The sequence below is a fragment of the Acinonyx jubatus genome, chromosome E1, assembly GCF_027475565.1.
Source record: "Acinonyx jubatus isolate Ajub_Pintada_27869175 chromosome E1, VMU_Ajub_asm_v1.0, whole genome shotgun sequence".
Lineage (NCBI taxonomy): Eukaryota > Metazoa > Chordata > Mammalia > Carnivora > Felidae > Acinonyx > Acinonyx jubatus.
In genome coordinates, this window is record NC_069397.1 from 36,156,684 (window position 1) to 36,174,320 (window position 17,637).

The 17,637-nt window shown below is 35.6% G+C and overlaps 1 protein-coding gene across 1 annotated transcript in view; it reads left to right on the forward strand.

Moving 5' to 3' along the window:
* SKAP1 (src kinase associated phosphoprotein 1) overlaps positions 1 to 17,637 on the forward strand; it is a 276,200-nt gene that overhangs the window by 76,240 nt on the left and 182,323 nt on the right. The window lies entirely within an intron of this gene.

A 17,637-nucleotide genomic window follows, 5' to 3' on the forward strand; every position in this document is an offset into this window, starting at 1 on the left:
CGTCGTTATTGATCTTTTTATAAGAACTGTAGCTCAAAAGCTAAGAGGGCATTTTAAGATTGCCCAGTTCACCGTCTTACAGCTTTCTTAGTTTCACAGTGTTGCATGAGAATTGGAGCTTTCATTTGGTGATTATTGGATTATTGATTTGTTGTGGATTATTTGAGACCCTTGAACCGATAATATTATAGTAAGATATGATTTTTATCCATGCTTCTCACCTATCCCTCTCTGACCATGGTGGTGTTATTCAAAGGGAAGTGGAAGCCACAAGAACCACAATGTAAATCTTCATGGAGCATTCATTTTCCTTGAAGATTTGGGAATGAGAGGAGTTAAATAATTCAACTGTTACAAACATTACTTTTATATTAAATTTTATATTACATTGGTATGTAATAGAGTGGGATGCAAAATATGCATTAATTTTTAAGATACATGAATATAAAAATTTTGTCTTAGTGGCTGCTAGTTTCTGGCTCAGGCTCAGATATCCCAAGGGTAGGGGTTCACTGTGCCTCTTCTGGCATCTGGCCACTTGAACAGACGGTTTGATCATCACTGATGCACACGGTTATCTTACCAAAGCCTCTCTTGTGCCTTTTCAGTGGGGGGAAAAAGGTAGAGATGCTACTAAACTGAATATTAAATTGGAATCATATTATTCACTTAGGGATTGGGAGTAAAGTTGGTAAACTACTCCTTATTTCTCTTCATTAGCCTGTAATCTTTTAATTTATTTTTCTGTCAGATTTCCCTATGACTTTGGCATTTGCCGAGAGTTCACAATCCCTAATTCCTTTCTCTCTTTAACATAAACATTAATTCTTTTTTTTTTTCTGAAGCTTTTGTTTAAATTCCAGTTAGCTAATATACGGCGTGATATTAGTTCACTTATCCATTAAATATCATTTCATTTAGCCCATTCGACAGTTCATATTTTCTCCACATCAGAACTATGAATTCCATTGTGCAGAAACATTTTATTTTGCTTGAGATTTGTATACTAACGCGGTTAGTAATACCCAAGTTTTAAAAATTGGGGCTTACAATTTAGGATCTGTATATTGACTCAAGTATTACACTTAAAAACATTGTTTGGATTGAAAGCTTAATAGTTGCACTGGTGGTTTATTATAATTTTAGAAAATTAACAGTGCAAAACATTAAAAAAACCAACCTTCCATTTGTTTTTGATTAACCTAATGCTTGACAGAATTAGAACAGTAGCACCTCATTAATCCATAGGTCACTTATTTGGTACTTCCAACTTTCCCAAACACAGCTGAGAACACAATAAGTTAGCCAGAAAGACCTCTAAGTGGGAATAGATGTTCCCAAGTGCTGTGTTAACACTTACATATCATATTCTTGGGAAGACCCCTGAGGCCCTCACTGGGATTCCTCTTCTTACAAATTTCCTCTTTTTTTTTTAAGTTTATTCATTTATTATTTCAGAGAGAGTGAGAGAGAGAGAGAGCATGTGCTCACGCACCTCCACAAGAAGGGGAGGGGAAGACAGAGAGGGAGACACAGAATCCGAAGCAGGCTCCAGGCTCTGAGCTGTCAGCACGGAGCCCAATGCAGGGCTCGAACCCAGGAACCGTGAGATCACGGCCTGAGCCAAAGTCAGACACTTAACCGACTGAACCACCCAGGCGCCCCTCCTCTCCTTACAAATTTATAACCATTACCATGTTTTGATTTCTCAACCCACAGTAGGATGAAACATCAAGTTAGAAGAAGGGGCACTTTAGAGGCATCAATTAAATAATATGGAGGTGAGAAACAAGAAAACAACTAAAAACTTATACAGAAAACAAAATCTGTAAAGAAATAAAATTTATATAGGAACTTAAAAACACTGGGGCCATATCATACTGTAGAAATAAGTGGCCCAAACTAAGAGCTCAGTGCCTTAATAAAGTAAAACTTTTTTAGCTAGCATTTATTGAACACTTACTGTGTGCCTTGCATCTGTGTTCTAAGTACTTTGCATATATCACCATTTAATCCTGTGAAGAGCCCTAAGAGGTAGATATTAGGATTAGCCTCATTTCACAGAGAAGGAAATGGAGACCCAGGGAAGTTAACTTATCTAAGATCACACAGCTAGTAAGCAATAGTGCCAGGATTTATACCTATGCAGTCTAGTTCTAGAACCTCTGCTTTTAACCACTCTACTATCTTTACCACTCTCCTTATCTATGTTGGAGATAAAGATAAAGATAAAGATGATGGATTAATGTCTCAGACATTTTGGGGGCACCTGGGTGGCTCAGTCAGTTAAGCATCTGACTTCAGCTCAGGTCATGATCTCACCGTCTGTGAGTTCAAGCCCCGCATTGGGCCCTGTGCTGGCATCTCAGAGCCTGGAACCTGCTTCAGATTCTGTGTCTCCCTCTCTCTCTCTATCCCTACCCTGCTCGTGCTCTGTCTCTCTCTGTCTCAAAAACAAACAAACATTAAAAAAAATGTTTCAGACATTTTGGTTAAGACTATACAGATACGGAAAGTTTGCTTAAAAGTAGTTTCATTAAAAATAGTTGAAATTAAAAAAAAAAATAGTGTTAAAAGAGGTAAACCTAGTATCTGGAAAATTCCAAGGTGGAAACTTTGCTCCATAATAGTTCCCCATAAGAGAGGAGCTAACTATATTAGTAATATTAAATTCTTACTTCATTGATTTTAATTTATAGTTTTGTGCCTAAAAGTTAAGAGAATTCTCAAAAAAAAAAAGTTAAGAGAATTCTCAAAGGGACACAGTCAATGCCAGAGGTAGGAATAGATTGTTTATGTGTTAGAAATTTGATTGTAGGATGTCGAAATAATGTTTATTTTAAAATATTTTTTTAATTTCACTTTTTTAAAGTTTTTATTTAAATTCCAGTTAGATAACATACAGTGTAATATTAATTTCAGGGGCACAATGTAGTGATTCAACACTCCCACGCAATGTTCAGTGCACATCACAAGTACACTCCTTAATCCCCTTCATCTGTATCACTCACCCCCGCCCCCCCCCCCCCCCCCCCGTAACCGTCAGTTTGTTCTCTTTAGGTAAGAGTCTATTTCATGGTTTGCCTCCCTCTCTCTTTTCTTTTTTTTTTCCTTGCCATTTGCAATGACGTAGATGAAGCTAGAGAGTATTACACTAAGCAAAACAAGTCAGTCAGAGGAAAACAAATACCATACGATTTCACTCATATGTGGAACCTAAGAAACAAAGGAGCAAAGGGGAAAAAAAGAGAGGGAGATAATGTTTTAATATGAGTTTCTGCAAAGCACTGAAACCAGCACAGTACCTGAGTGCCTGATGCATAGTGGGCACGATAAATGTTTGTTTCCTTCCCCTAAAAAGTAAAGATACATACATTTCCTGTGACATTAAGGAGGTTTTAAAGATGTTAAAATTTTCAGTAAATGCTATATCCTAGACATAACTAGATTTTACCATTATTGAGAACAGTAACATTTGATATGCTACTTATTCATTATTTTAAATACTTATTTAGAGATTACAAGGTACTACCAAGGCACTGTGCTAAGCAGTAAGTGAAATATGCAGTAAAAAAATCAGACATAGTCCCTGTCCTATGGAGTTTACCATCTCATTGGGAAAACACACTGTTATGAGCAGACAAATGAACAAATACAAAAATGTCTTCATTTGCTGGGAAATAGCTAAGGCGATCCTTTAGGAAGAAAAGATATTCTTTGACTTTTTTGTTGTGTCCATTGTTTTAGACTTTTGGAACTTTGTATCTTTGTTAGAAAATGAAATGTCACTGTTAAAATATTTCAGCTTTGTTGAATTCCACCTCCAGCCAGAGCAGTATCCTAAATGTACAATTATAAAAGGACACACGGTCTGACCCATCCACCCATAATGTCAGTGTGAGAAGCAATAACCATGGTGCGTGTCGTGTTTGGATCATGCTTTTGTGAAGGCTACAAAGAGCTCTAGAAGCATATAGAAACCTGGCCAGGTGCACAGCTCAAAAAAAAAAAAAAAAAAAAAAAAAAGAAAGAAAGAAAAGAAAAAAGAAAACCAAGGTTACAGGCTAAACCATGCATAAAAATGAGAGCATGTTGCTACCTAATCACAATTTCTTCTCCTTTTCCTTTGCAAATGCCCTCAATCTGAGAACAGCAGGCTATACCCTGTGGAGAGACACCCACAAATAAGAGCATAGTCACAGCATGGGAATGAAAACTTACTAACAAGTAATAACATTTAGATTTCTAAACCTAAGGAGGCGTAGTTTCTACCATATTGAAGTTTACTATGAAACACTGGATATAATTAATGTACAAAAGCCAGCCAGCTATGAAGCTCAAGATCTAATTGCTTTCATTGTCCAAAATATACGATGGATTTTAATGTGTCCATAAAATTATTTCATTACTATACATTTTTAAAAGATAAGTGTATGTATATATATTTTTTGCAGATCAGTTGGGGAAGGTACTCTATAAACAGGGTATAGTGACTCCTTCTGGAAGAAAAAGAAAAAATAAAATTATTTTCTGGGAGAAGAAACCCAGAGTCTGTAACGGTATATTATTTATTATGTATTATATATTATCACATTCTAATTAAAGAAAAAGGAATGAATGGATATTGGACAAATAAATCTGGGAAGAAGTAAGAAAGAATGCTTTTAGAGTTTAGTTTTACACCAGGCTGTCAAAAGTTAGAGAAAGTTCTTATTCTCCAGTGAAATGAAAAGTAGAATCAGAATTGTTAAATAGCTATAACCGTTTTTGGAGAAGAGTAATAATGAATATGTGAAAACCTGTTTTTGATCAATTTGTTATATGCTACTTGATTTCAAAGAAATTGCAGACCCATTTAACAGAGGCCATTTTCAATTCCAGGCCCCTTTTGAAAGGTACATTAGAAAATATATAGAACATTTTGAAAATGAAGAGAATCCGTCTTTCACAGCTTTATGTTTAGCACTTTCCTTGTTTTTACATTTCTGTTTTCATTTTAGTTCTGAAATAGAAGTCTGTTTTTGGATTTGATATTTTGAACAACAGTAGACTAGCTTTTGTTGATCCTTGTGTGTTTCATTTCTATAGTAATAGGAAGAGAATAGTATTTTAATATCTTCCCTAATGGCAGGAAGAATGTATTTTCAATAAAACTGTATTAGTATTGTGAAATAAAAATGGACTTAATTTATTGATTCGACTTTTTTGGCTGGAGTTCATGTTTGTCTTAAATTTCATTGTACCAAAGTTAGAATCATGCCGTCTGGGAGTCGGAAAGGATGATAGTAGCAGGAACCATTTATTGAGCACTGTGCTACCCTAAGTGCTTGTTGTGGATCATCTCGTTTAATTCTCAAACCAGCCTAAAGAAGATCCTGTTATCCCCATTTTACAGGTAAAAAAAGAAAAATTGAGGTTTAGAGAAATTAACTACTTGGCCAAGAATCCCAATCCACCGGTAGAGGGTGGAAGTAGGGTTCCAATAGAGTGCTGCATTGTGAAGAGTTTTGGTTAGCTGCATAGTTTTCCTCTGAAACACCGATTCTTACGGGCTTTACATATCATTCTCCTTATTGCTTTTATTCCAGCAAATATAGTGTTCATTTACAAAATAAATGTTTTCAAAGCTAAAACCTATCCTCTAAATACCACTTCAACTGCATCCTTTGATATGTGCTACTTTCATTATAACTGACAATTCCTTTCTAAGTGTTTTGTAATTCCTTTGATGATATCCTTTTAAACCTACGTGTTATTTAGAAGCGTGTGTGTGTGTGTGTGTGTGTGTGTGTGTGTGTGTGTGTGTTTTCCCAGTTTTTATTTTGGTTTGTTTTTAGTTTACAGGGATTTTTAAACCTGCTTTTCTATTTTGAAAAAATAGTCTAAGAACATATATTATAGTCTTATAGTCTAAGTCTAATATAGTCTTATAGTCTTATAGTCTAATATAAGAACATATATTATGTTCTTATAGTCTAAGAACATATTATTTAGATTCTTGGGACTTTGTTGAGATTTCTTTTGTGGCCTGGTAATGATCAATTTATGCTTATGTGCTGTGTGGCTCCCCCAGTATTTATTTAACACACTCACTATTTTTATACTTATAAATAGTATTCTTCAGATCTTTTATATCCTGGCTTTTCTTTTATCTGCTGAAAGTTTGGCATTAAAATCTTCAATTATAGTTGTAGATTTATCCATTTTTCTGTGTTTTGTTTTACATTTTCAAGGTCATATCATTAGATACTTATAAAGACCTGTAATTTGTTTTAAAAGGTTTCCTCTTATTGAACTGAAATCCTGTCTCTAGAATTTCCATTTATTAAGCTAGTCTACTCATAGCACCCCTGATAGACTATCCGCTCAAGGAGTAAAAAAAAAAAATGTTTGTTCACAAGCCACTTTGAGACCCCTGTTGCTCTGAGTCATGTATGAGGCCTGATTTTGGCATTAAATCATGTTGTGTCACAGAATAAATAAACTGCACATCTTACAGTGTTTACTGAGGTATGTGAATTAATGACGCAGTGGTTAGCAGTAAGTGACCTTACTGATCAGGTAAATCTTAGGCCAAATCCTGCTGATGACTTTGGAAGAAAATGTGCATATTTTAGGGCTGCTCTACTTGGAATGTTAGAAACCTATTGCAGGCTCGGTCATTGGTACCCTAGTAGGTGGAGAGAGTTAATGGCCTAAATACAACAAGTTATTTGCTTCCTTCTCACTGATAGGGTCAAGCCCACTATTTTTGTCTGTGTGTGTGTGTGTGTGTGTGTGTGTGTGTGTGTGTGTGTGTGTGTTTAGTTACATAAACTATATGAAGGTATTTAGAATTTTTAGTTCCTTTTTATTCTATGATGTGAAAATAATGCATGTGACTCAAAATAGTCGCTCTCCATATTCAAATATGTAAATAAATATACGTGCATATATACATGCATTCAAACGGTATTTATCTCATTTTCTTTTTATTCTTCAGACAGTTGCTTTCATCTTTGCTGCTCACAGGTATATTTTTCTTTAGTAAAGGCACATGACTCCTGTCAACCCTGATGGAGTTTATGTGTGTGTGTTTATGGTACACACTGTGGAAGAACGCAAAGCTTCCTTCCTTCCACATCTGTGTTTTTGGAGCCAAAGAACAAATCCTACTGTAAAATACATACTTTCATAAGCATGGTATTTGTGAACAAGTTTCTGTTGGCTTCAGGTGAGTCCGTCAGATCAGATCATTGGGAGAAATTAAGGGCTCAATGTTGAGTTAACTGTGATAAGGGTAAGTAAGCTGTCACTCAGGATCACAGTGGCCTCCTTCATGAAGATAAATGTCTTATTAGATCGAAGACATCATGTCGTTTATATAGTCTGGTATAAATCACAGATGAAGATGACAAACTGGGTTTCAAAGTTGACAGTAATTTATATAACTTAAACAAATGATTACCAAGGATTATACATGTTTTGTGAAGAATAAAAAAACAATAACAATTATCTGTCTATGAACAACCCATTTTTCATTCTTCAGCCTGGCATGTTGGGCTGTTAGTGCATGTTTAAAGTCTAACCTTCTGTCCAGTACCCAGTAAAGTATTCTTTCGTGTGTTGATGGCTGGATATCTTCCGTAATGCTTTTTTTCACTATAATATACTCTATAGAGTTAACCCAAAGTTTTATATAGAATAATGGCATTTTACAGCTGGAAGAGGCTTGGTAATCACCTAATCTAATCTCTGTTTTACCAAAGAGGAAACTAAATTCTAAAGAGGCTAAATTCCTACATCTCATGTCTAGCAAGATAGAACCAGGATGGAAACCAAGACCACCGCCTGGGAGTGGCCTTCCCAGACCCACACTGCACACCTTCCCTCACCTGCATGATCTCAACAAGCTTTTCAGAGCAGTCCCCAACAGCTTTGCAGGAGACTTGATCATGGCTCTTAGGCTATTTCTTGCAAGTTCTTCAGACACACAGGTGTCTCTCTGGCCTTTGTATGTTCTTATTCTCTTCCCAGAATGATTTGGGGGTATTACATTTTATAAAGAATCCCAAAGAGTTCCATAAATGCTAGCAGTTATAATGATGAGAAGCATACTATCAGCCTCTGAATTGATTTGACATAGAACTAATTAGTTATCTTTTTTTGGCCTTTTTGTCCATGTTATAGATTTTAATATACTGCCAATGAAGAGTTGGCTATTGAATACCTATACTGAATGTCCTTTTATTCAGTCATGAGTTTAGAGACTGTGTGGAGGATACAAAGAGGAATAAGATATGATCCCTTTCCTAAGTGAGCAAATAATCTAGTTGAAGAGAAAAGATTAGACTCCCCCACAACAAACTATACAGTACATAATCAAGTGCTGATTATCAGGGACAGAATTTGCAGGGGGGAAAAAAAACAATTGGTTAGACTTGCAAGCTTGGAAGAAAGTCAAGATAATATTTGGCCTGCGCTGTGGCCAAAGTGTTTTTAGAAGTCGATTCCAGGCTGGGAGTGTGCACAGAAGTCCATTCTCTGAAAGGTCAAACCTTTATTGAGCTTCCACTATAATTAGGGGCGAAATAACAGTGGCCATTTTTAAGTGCAAACAGTTTATTTTTAAGTGAGTGACGTGGCAAATGAGATTAAGCCTTCTCATACTGCCTTGAGTATTCTTTGTCTCTCCAACTTGGAGTTCCCCAAATTCTAAAAAGAGTCAGCAACTCTAATGGTAATGTGAAAGTTCCAGTATATGGTTATTGAAGATGTGTGTGTGTGGTCATTACAGTGGTGGTAGCATGATACGCCATGTTTTGGTTGCTAATGTAACATATTTATCGAATTGATATATAAATCAATCAAAAGTGGGGAGGGCTTATGTATCTTTGCGTGCTGTTTATTAGAAAATCTTATATACCATGCTTAATTACCTTGCTCTTAGAATCTGTAAATGCATTATAATTAAACATAGCATCTGCCTTATAGATGAACACTGAATCACCTCAGAGTTAGCTAACTGACCTAGGACAATCATGTCTAAAGCTCAGGAATTCTATACTCTCAGGTGTGATATAGATACATGTACTTAGTTTATGTAAATATACAGTTATATTTATACTCTTTCTATTCATATATATTTTTTCAACTCTTCATGCTTTGGTGATCTTTGTTTTTCAGCTGTCCGTAAATTCTTTGGCCTGTCATAGAACTCTGACTTTTCAAGTAAAAGTAAATGTTAGTAATGCTGTTTAAAACAACGTGAAAGCACCTGTTAATCTAGAACATTATGTTCTACTAGGAAAAGATTGTTGAATTCACAGATCATTTTACACTTAGGCTCTAGATTGCCTTTCTGACTTTGAGTGACAGCCTTTTTTTTCTGCTGGGCCCTACGTAGCTTAAGCCCAGATACACTAGTCTAATAGGAAAGAAAGATTATACAGAGTAGTTTCTCTGGCTTGTAAAATTGGGATTTACAGGGGAATTGTTCCTTAATGGAAAGTTTTCACTTATAGAAGCCTTTATCCAATTTATAGATCCATTTCTATAAAACTTTAGGGTATAACTTATATGGCACAGTATATTTTAAAGGAGTGCTCTGACAGATAAACATTGTTGCTGTGGTTAATTTTATAATTAAGTTATTTTATAGTAATACTCAGATTTTTTTTTTTAATCAACAGCACATAGGGTTAACTGGGATCGTGAGCTCTTCTCTCTACCAATGATCATTATCATCATTGAAAGACATTTATGAATGCCCAAGAACACAGTTGGGCCTAGAGATTGTCACAGCTTAGGGGAAAAAAAAATCACTTGAGTTATCTAATCTAGCCCTTCTAATGAATTCACATCATTCTTACTAATATCTCATTTAATTAATTATCAAATATAGCGATTATGCTTTGTATCCTTCCCTTGCAGGACATCTTGCCCGCCCAACTATTATTACTAATTTATTCTTCATGTCTAACCTAAACTTTTCCTTCCTTAGTTTCAGGCCATTGCTCTTTTCTATACCATCTTCTGAGACTGAATAATTCCCCTAATTCATTTATATTGTTACCTTTAGAAGGTATTTAAAGACTGTGAACGTTTATCCCCAGAGTCTTCACTTTTCCAAACTACATAAATTTCAGTTCTCTTAATCCTTGCCTCACTCTGCCCCTGCCATACTCTCTAGTCTTTGAGTATTTTATCACACTCCTTGATATTTTCCATTCCAAGGGGATCACCTAACCAAGAGAGCTGCCTTTTGGGGGAGGAAGTGCTAAAGCGTAAAATCTCATATAAACCACTAGAAGATGCCTAAGTGCTTATTTGATGTTGTTGTTGGTGATCATCTGGTGGGCACGCCAGTGTAGTGCTTGCTTTGGCATATGTTGGGATATATGTGTATTTTAATGCCTTAATGTATTATGGCCTGTTGTAATTGAATGTCTATAAAGTAGCAGTTAAGAGGGTTTTACAGACCTTAGAAGAGATCAGAATTCTCTAGCCCCCTCTTGTGGTAAAAGAAAATACTACATTTGGGCTTTCCTAGATTATTTTGTTTTAGCTGCTGAGGAAGGCTGAAATGCTTAAGTTCTCAACATATGAGCATAGATAATGAATCAAAAAAATTAAAAATTATACACACATGTATATCCCTATATATGTACCCAAGTACACATACACTAAGATCTGAGAAATTCCTGTTCTTTTATTTTATTAATGCCCTAAAACCTAAAAGATATTACTTTCTTACAACTGTCATTTCAGTATATTCTTATTATGTAAGTTAGGATGAGGACAAATAAAATAAAACTATCATCTTGAAGGTTTTATATTCCTAAATAGATAAATAAAGGAGGTTTGGATATGAGTTTTAAACCAAATTTATAGGTATTTTTTTCTTTGCCATTCTAAATGCATGTGGTTAGCATTTCTGACAGAGTTAAACAGATATCCTAAATCCTCTATAACATATTAATTTGGCCAGTTTTTAAATTTATGACCGTAGCATTCCTTCTATGGTAGATGCATTTTAGATATTCATAAAGGACTATAAGTAAGTAGCATATAGCTGAAGGGAAGACTGAACTGGCATGCAAATAAGGTCATGTATCTTGCCGATGGAAAGAAATTTCTACAGGTAACCCAAAATTACGTTTATTATTCTAGGACACCACTAAAGGTAACATCTATGTCTTGGAATAGTTGGTATATAGACAAGAACCAATGAGGGATTGTTATTAATATGCCTTACATAATAATCCAGGAAGGAGAGAGATTCAAATTAAACACTGCCCCTAAGTAGTTTTGTTTTGTTTTTTAGAGATACTCAAAAAACTTGAGTAATGGTTTAGGTCGATTGCCTTCATGCTCAGGTCATGTGCTAATGAAAATATGGCGTCCTATCTGGAAATTCCAGGAACTCTAGAAATAAATATGGGACCATGCTTTTTAATATTAGATTTTTTTCCAAAAGGGAGATATTGAATATTGCACCAGTTAAGGCATTGCAAGAGAGGAATGGCATAGACATAGCAGAACAAAATGAAAAGGGTTTGGTCACAGGTGAAACAAGTAAGAATATTGTAATGATTTAAATATTAAATAGAAAACTGATAGTTTTGACTGATTCTCTTTTTTCTTCCCTACTTGAAGAGATGATAATTTTTTTCTTTTAAATAGGGAAATTAATTCAATTTGTGTGCTTCCCCCTTAAGATGTATAAATACAATTTTAATCTCAGCTATTTATTAATCTCTGGTATTGACATTCCTCTGAGCTTCTGAAGACAAAATTTAACAAACCTAAACCTCTTAATAACAAAGTATGGATCTTAATAGGAATAGTATAATTTTTATATATTTTTTTAACAAACAGTAATTTGACAACATTTTTGAGATTTCTCTGTAATCAGTTTAGGTGATCTTTAAACCTGATTTTCTGATCTGTGTCAGCTTTCTCAAGCAACTGCTGTATCCGATTTTTTTTTTCACGTAAAGCTGCACTTTTCATGAGACAGATTAAGTTGTGGATTTTCATAAAAATGGAAAGTGGAGAAACGGAAAACGGCCCTTACTTATCCCTGCGCTATTTACCACCACGTATATTTCGATTGGTTTGTTCACCAAAAAATTGTGACTGCTCTTGGACATACATTCTTTGACTATCGATTTTAAGTCATATATATGTATTTTCACAAAGCTCTCTGGCATGTATGTTCCTACCTAGAGATCTGTCTTTCCTTGGCTTTTGGAAGAAGATTTATTTTAGAATAGTTATTTATTAACCCAAATTTACTAGCCAGTTTGAGAGTTTGAATTCTTTATTTTAGCATTAAAACGGGGAAAGTATAATGATCAGTTTCTTGGAAATTACAGTTAATAATAATATAGTATAATAGAGAAATTTTTGCAGAAGTTTGACTTTTCTAGCTATAAAGAGGTGTCAGAGGGAGTATCATAGTCATTGTTGGTATAGAAGAGAGTTTCCTAGAAATTACATCTGAGTTCTTATTAAGTGTCTTATTATAAAGAATAGTTATTTTCTTTATCATATCATTGAAGCTGAAAAGAAAGCAAGTTACTTGTTTCTTCCTTGCTTTCTCACTCTCTATGTATAAATACCTTCAGCTGTAAAGCAAGCATCTTTCTGAATTTTCTTAAGGAACACCAAGGCAGTTCAAGCAGCTTTTCATATGGAATCTTTTGCATGTTTGTTTCTCCAAAAATAATACATTTATTTAAATTTGATAGTGTTGCTTTTTAAGTGTTTCCCCCTTAATTTGCAATTCATTAAAATTCCCTTTCATTTAGGATGAGAGACATTAAGAAGGAGCCAAACAGGGAAGACTTTTTTACTACATTTTTAACTTGATCAAATCCTGCTTTTCAAAAAAGCAGCTTCTCGGTGCTTTTGTGTCTGTCCGATGAATGACTTTATCAAATTGTACTGTAATTTAGCTCTAAATATGTTAACTTTGAAAACAAAGATATGTTTCATTTAGCGTTAAGAGACAATACATATAGCTTGTCTTACCAGTGCAGAAAACATTTTCCAGCTATGAAAGAGGTCCCAGCTTTATCTAATTGGGAGAGAAAAGTACATGCATGAGTAATGACTTTGCATATCTGGTGCAAAGAAATTTAGAACAAATGTTGGAAAAGTTGGTATTAATTCTAGTTCAGTGAGAAAGGTTAGGTTACTCCACTAAATTATGTCTGGCAAAAATAAATGGGGACTAGCTTGTGAAGGCACATAACATTTATAAACTTTTAAGATGTTTAGCTTTTATATCTGATGGTCTTCCTTCAGCATTTTTGTTGTTTCTTATAGTCTTTTTGTTTACCTGTTTGCTGTAGGAAGTTAGTTAAGGGGGGATTGCTGGAAAGATACAAGCGGTGAGATGGTAAATTCTAAGAGTTGGGTGAGTATTGAGGCACATTTTACAGTTCACTTATGATGATTAGAGTGTGGTATACTGTATATTACAGTTATGACCGCTACGGTATAAATCACTATACACAACATTGCAGAGACCCAGGTCTAGCACTGCAGAAGCCAGACTGAGGTACAAAAGTTTCACAACTTGCAAGTTTTCTTTTCCTATATAAAATGGGCAGGAATTGAGTTCTGTCTGATTTAGTTACAATGTCCTTTAAACTCTTACCCGACTTATCACTCACAGTAATTTTAACATATTCTGTTTTTCAGTCCAAATGATATAAGAGCATGCTGGGTATGATTTTCAATATATGGCAAAGGTGTAAAATTAGGAAAAGATTTTTATGAAATCTTTTGCACACTGCTAAATGAATTATTGGAATTCCAATAAAGAATTAAAAAAAAAAACCTAAAAAGCAGTATGGGTTTTATTTTTCCCTCAGTCCTTTCAGGTCTCATAAATGTCTCCATGAAAGCTGTATCTGCAGGGTTAGGAAAGAATATATCCTATAATATTTACCTGATCAGGGAGATTTTTTAAAACATGGCATCTCAGTGTGAGATATTGACTGAGGTGGGCTGGCAGGTTTACTGGTCTGGCAGAAATAGCAGGTTTGCAGTAAATCCCTGTGGTGAAAAATCCCTGAGAAGTTTTTGATTAAGAAACTTTTACTATCCTTTAAAAATGAAATATGCTGGTCATTTTTAAATGATAAAAGGCAGATATTTTATGTTGTTGTCTGAGTCAGTTTCTGAAATATATTTTAATGAGTTTGTTACATGAAAGTTTCTGGATTTCTAAGATGCTAACTTAAATTATCGGTCCTTGATCCAGCATATCCAGAGAACATATGAAAAGAAATGATAAAAATAAGCCTACTCAGCAAAAGTAAGAACAAAATTTTGTATCTGAAGGCTAGGAAGCCTACATTCAGAGAAGAGTTAATAGTGTTATTCTTTTATAAATTGCATCAGTATTTTAAAGCTAGAGTAATATTATAAACTCTGCTGAATGATAAAATTAAAGAAAAATATTTAAAAAAAACGAATGTAATTTTAAAAATTGTAGTTTTTAAAAAAACAAACTAAAATTATAAAGTGGTTTTTGCTAATGTATTACAGGTTCCATTTCTCTTTAGAGTCAGTAAAAGCAATGATTAAGTTAAAATATAACGTGAAGAAACTGTCAAGTGGCAAACAATTTTATTGGGCAGATGAACTGAGAAATAACATTTTGTGTAGAAGTTCGTAATTAGAGTAAAGTTTATATTTTATTGAGAATTAAATTTTGAAGTCGGTGCCTACTCCTTCAAAACCCACGTGCCCAGTGAATATATTCTCCCTTTCCTTAAATTTTTTACTAACTAGTCCTTGAATGTTGCCTAGAAGCTAGTGTTCAGCCCAACTAGACTCTTAAGAAGTCTTATATGATTGAGTATTTTAAAACTTTTTAATTTAATGAGGTAAGAGCAGAGGTTACAAAGAGATCTATGTCTCAGATTGATTCCTGGTTGCTGTTGAGGAAGAGGTATGTGTCTATATACCCTCCCAAATTAAACTTAAGTTTTAAGACAGCCTCAACACCACAGTAACAAAAACTGCTCCGTAACTTGCTGGGACCCTATGTTCTACTCCACAATTTCGGGAGAAGCAGCTAAAACGATCGGCATCGTTCTTCACCTAGATAATGCTTTCTCTGCAGCTAATAGCTCCTTGTTCATCAAGGAAACGAATGTGCAGAGAGGTGACATGCTCGTCACCCACTGCTCTTTGTTCTAGGGGCTCTCAGACTGATTATATCAGCCCCAGCACTGACAAATGTCCCCCCAAACTTTAACACTATGTTAAATTGAGTTATGAGGTTTTAAGGTTACACTCCTCTGGCTGAAGGTTGATTGTCTCTGAGAGATAAAGGAATCCTGCTCAATGATAACAGAATCCTTTATCTCTTGCCATGGGATAATCCCAGTTATTGAACTCAGAGCTCTCATTATTTGGTTACTTGGTCGGTTGGTCTCTCTCTCTCTCTCTCTCTCTCTCTCTCTCTCTCTCTCTCTCTCTCTTTCCTGTGGAACGACTGGGTACTAACTTGGTTATTCACTATTCTCCACCTTCTCCCCCGGGGATATTTTAGAAAGACCCACAAGTTGCAGATGAAGGAACAAGACAACTCAAGCAAATAGAACACCTCCTTGAAATATACTCTCACTTAGGGTGTACCAACTGTAGAAGCAAGAGAGATTTGATTTTCGTTTGCCCTTCTCCCGGCAGCATGAATGTGTAAGAGGGTCTCAGAATGCAAAATATTTCCCTTCTCCTTCCCCCAGCCCTCCAATTCCTCATGCATGCGTCTAATCTCTGTTAAGACAAAAAAAAAAAAAAAAAAAAAAGTTGTGATATTTGGATTGTGCTCTGAAGGCATATATTTCAGACTTGCCGTCCAGGCACAATTTTTAGCTGCAGCCTCTCTTGGCGACAGTGATGGTGACAGTTCTTTATGCCAATCTTTGCAGTGCCAATCCAGCATGCCACTCTGTAAATGCCTTTAGAATAGTAAAAACTACTGAGTGACAGTAAGTTAAAATCTATCTGATGAGTTGTGAATGCTCGGTTTTTTCACCCTATCATACAAACTGAAGATAACTGTTATGAGTGGAATTGATAATACCACAGAGGAAAAGTTTAGTTTAGCTGTATCCCAGGAATACTAAAGAAAGCCCTATGTGGGGAGAAGTGTTGGAACAATGCCTAACACCTAACACATTCTACAAAAGGTTTATTAGCCTGACCTTCATTAGCAACAGCAACAATCACTTAGCATCTAACTATGCTGAATACATGGCACTCTCCAAGGTGAATTAATAGTACCTGCCTTGTATAATAAATTTATTGAACCCATACCATATGCCAGACATAGTGTTTTACATACATTACCTGTAATCATCATTACTACTGTAATACAGCATAAATATTATTATTCCCATATTATAGATGAAGAAACTGAGCCTCAGAGAGAGATTAATTTGCCCAGGACCCTCAGCTAATAAAATGGATCTAAACGAGTCTCTATGCATCCAAAGCCCATAATCTTTCCAATATGCCACATTGCCTCATAGAAAAAAGAAAACAACTTTTGTTGTTTTTCCTTTAGATACTTGTGTATACTGCTAAACAGAAAAGGTAGAAGCTCTGGAGTTACCTGAACAAGGAGTAGAGTATTAATAATGGCTACCATTGAGTGAGCAACTACTCTGTGGCAGGTATTGTGCTAGGTGCTTCCATAATTTCACATAATCACCCTTTTCAGTCCAATATGCAAAAGCTAGAGGGCATTTAATTTCAGAGCTCATATCTCTTCCGCTACACCACATTGTCTAACGAGATTGTAGAGGGAGAGGAAAGGTGCTCCTGCACAATGCTTTCCAAAAGAACTTTCTGCGGTGATGAAAATGTTCTGTAATATTTACACTGTTTAATGAAATAGCCACCACCAAATGTAGCTACTGAGCACTCGACAATATGGCCAGCAAGCGTGAGAAACCGTATTTTTCGAATTAATTTAAATTTAAATATACCTGTAAATAGTCACATGTAGCTAGTAGCTACCATATTGAAGAGCACGGCTCTGGACAAATGGCTTCTTCTTAATTAGATAATCAAGACAACCTGGAAATAGTATTTCTGAAACTCCCTGAGACATGGGTTGGATGGGAGTTGGGTGGGCAAGGGAGAGAAGAAAGGAAGGCTCCAGCACAGGCTGTGGCTGAGAAGAAGGTCAGAGGTGGCAGGTACGTGACTAGGCAGAAGGGCTCTCAGGTGAATTTATGTGAGAAGCCCGGAGAAAACAGGATGTGGAGTGGAAGAAGAAAAGCGACCTGGCAAAGTGCTTTAAAGAAGAGAGTATTAGAATCCATAGTTAACGGATTTGCACAGATTGAAAGGTAAATGAAGTCAGCATTTCCCCCTCCCCCCCCGACCCAGTATTCACCTGCTATAAATCATTACTCATCATTTTGATGAGTGGCTTTGGAATGGGTTGCTTAAACGGTACCGTGATGTTTGTGCATGGTGGAAGCTTGCAAGGCTCTCATCCTACGGAACTCGCAGAGCTCCTGAGTCCTAGGGCCGTAAGTTTCTGGGGTGCAGCTGGGAGGCTGTCATTTATTCCTTCACAAGTATTCATTAAGTCATATCATCTTTTTGTTTTGTGCTAGT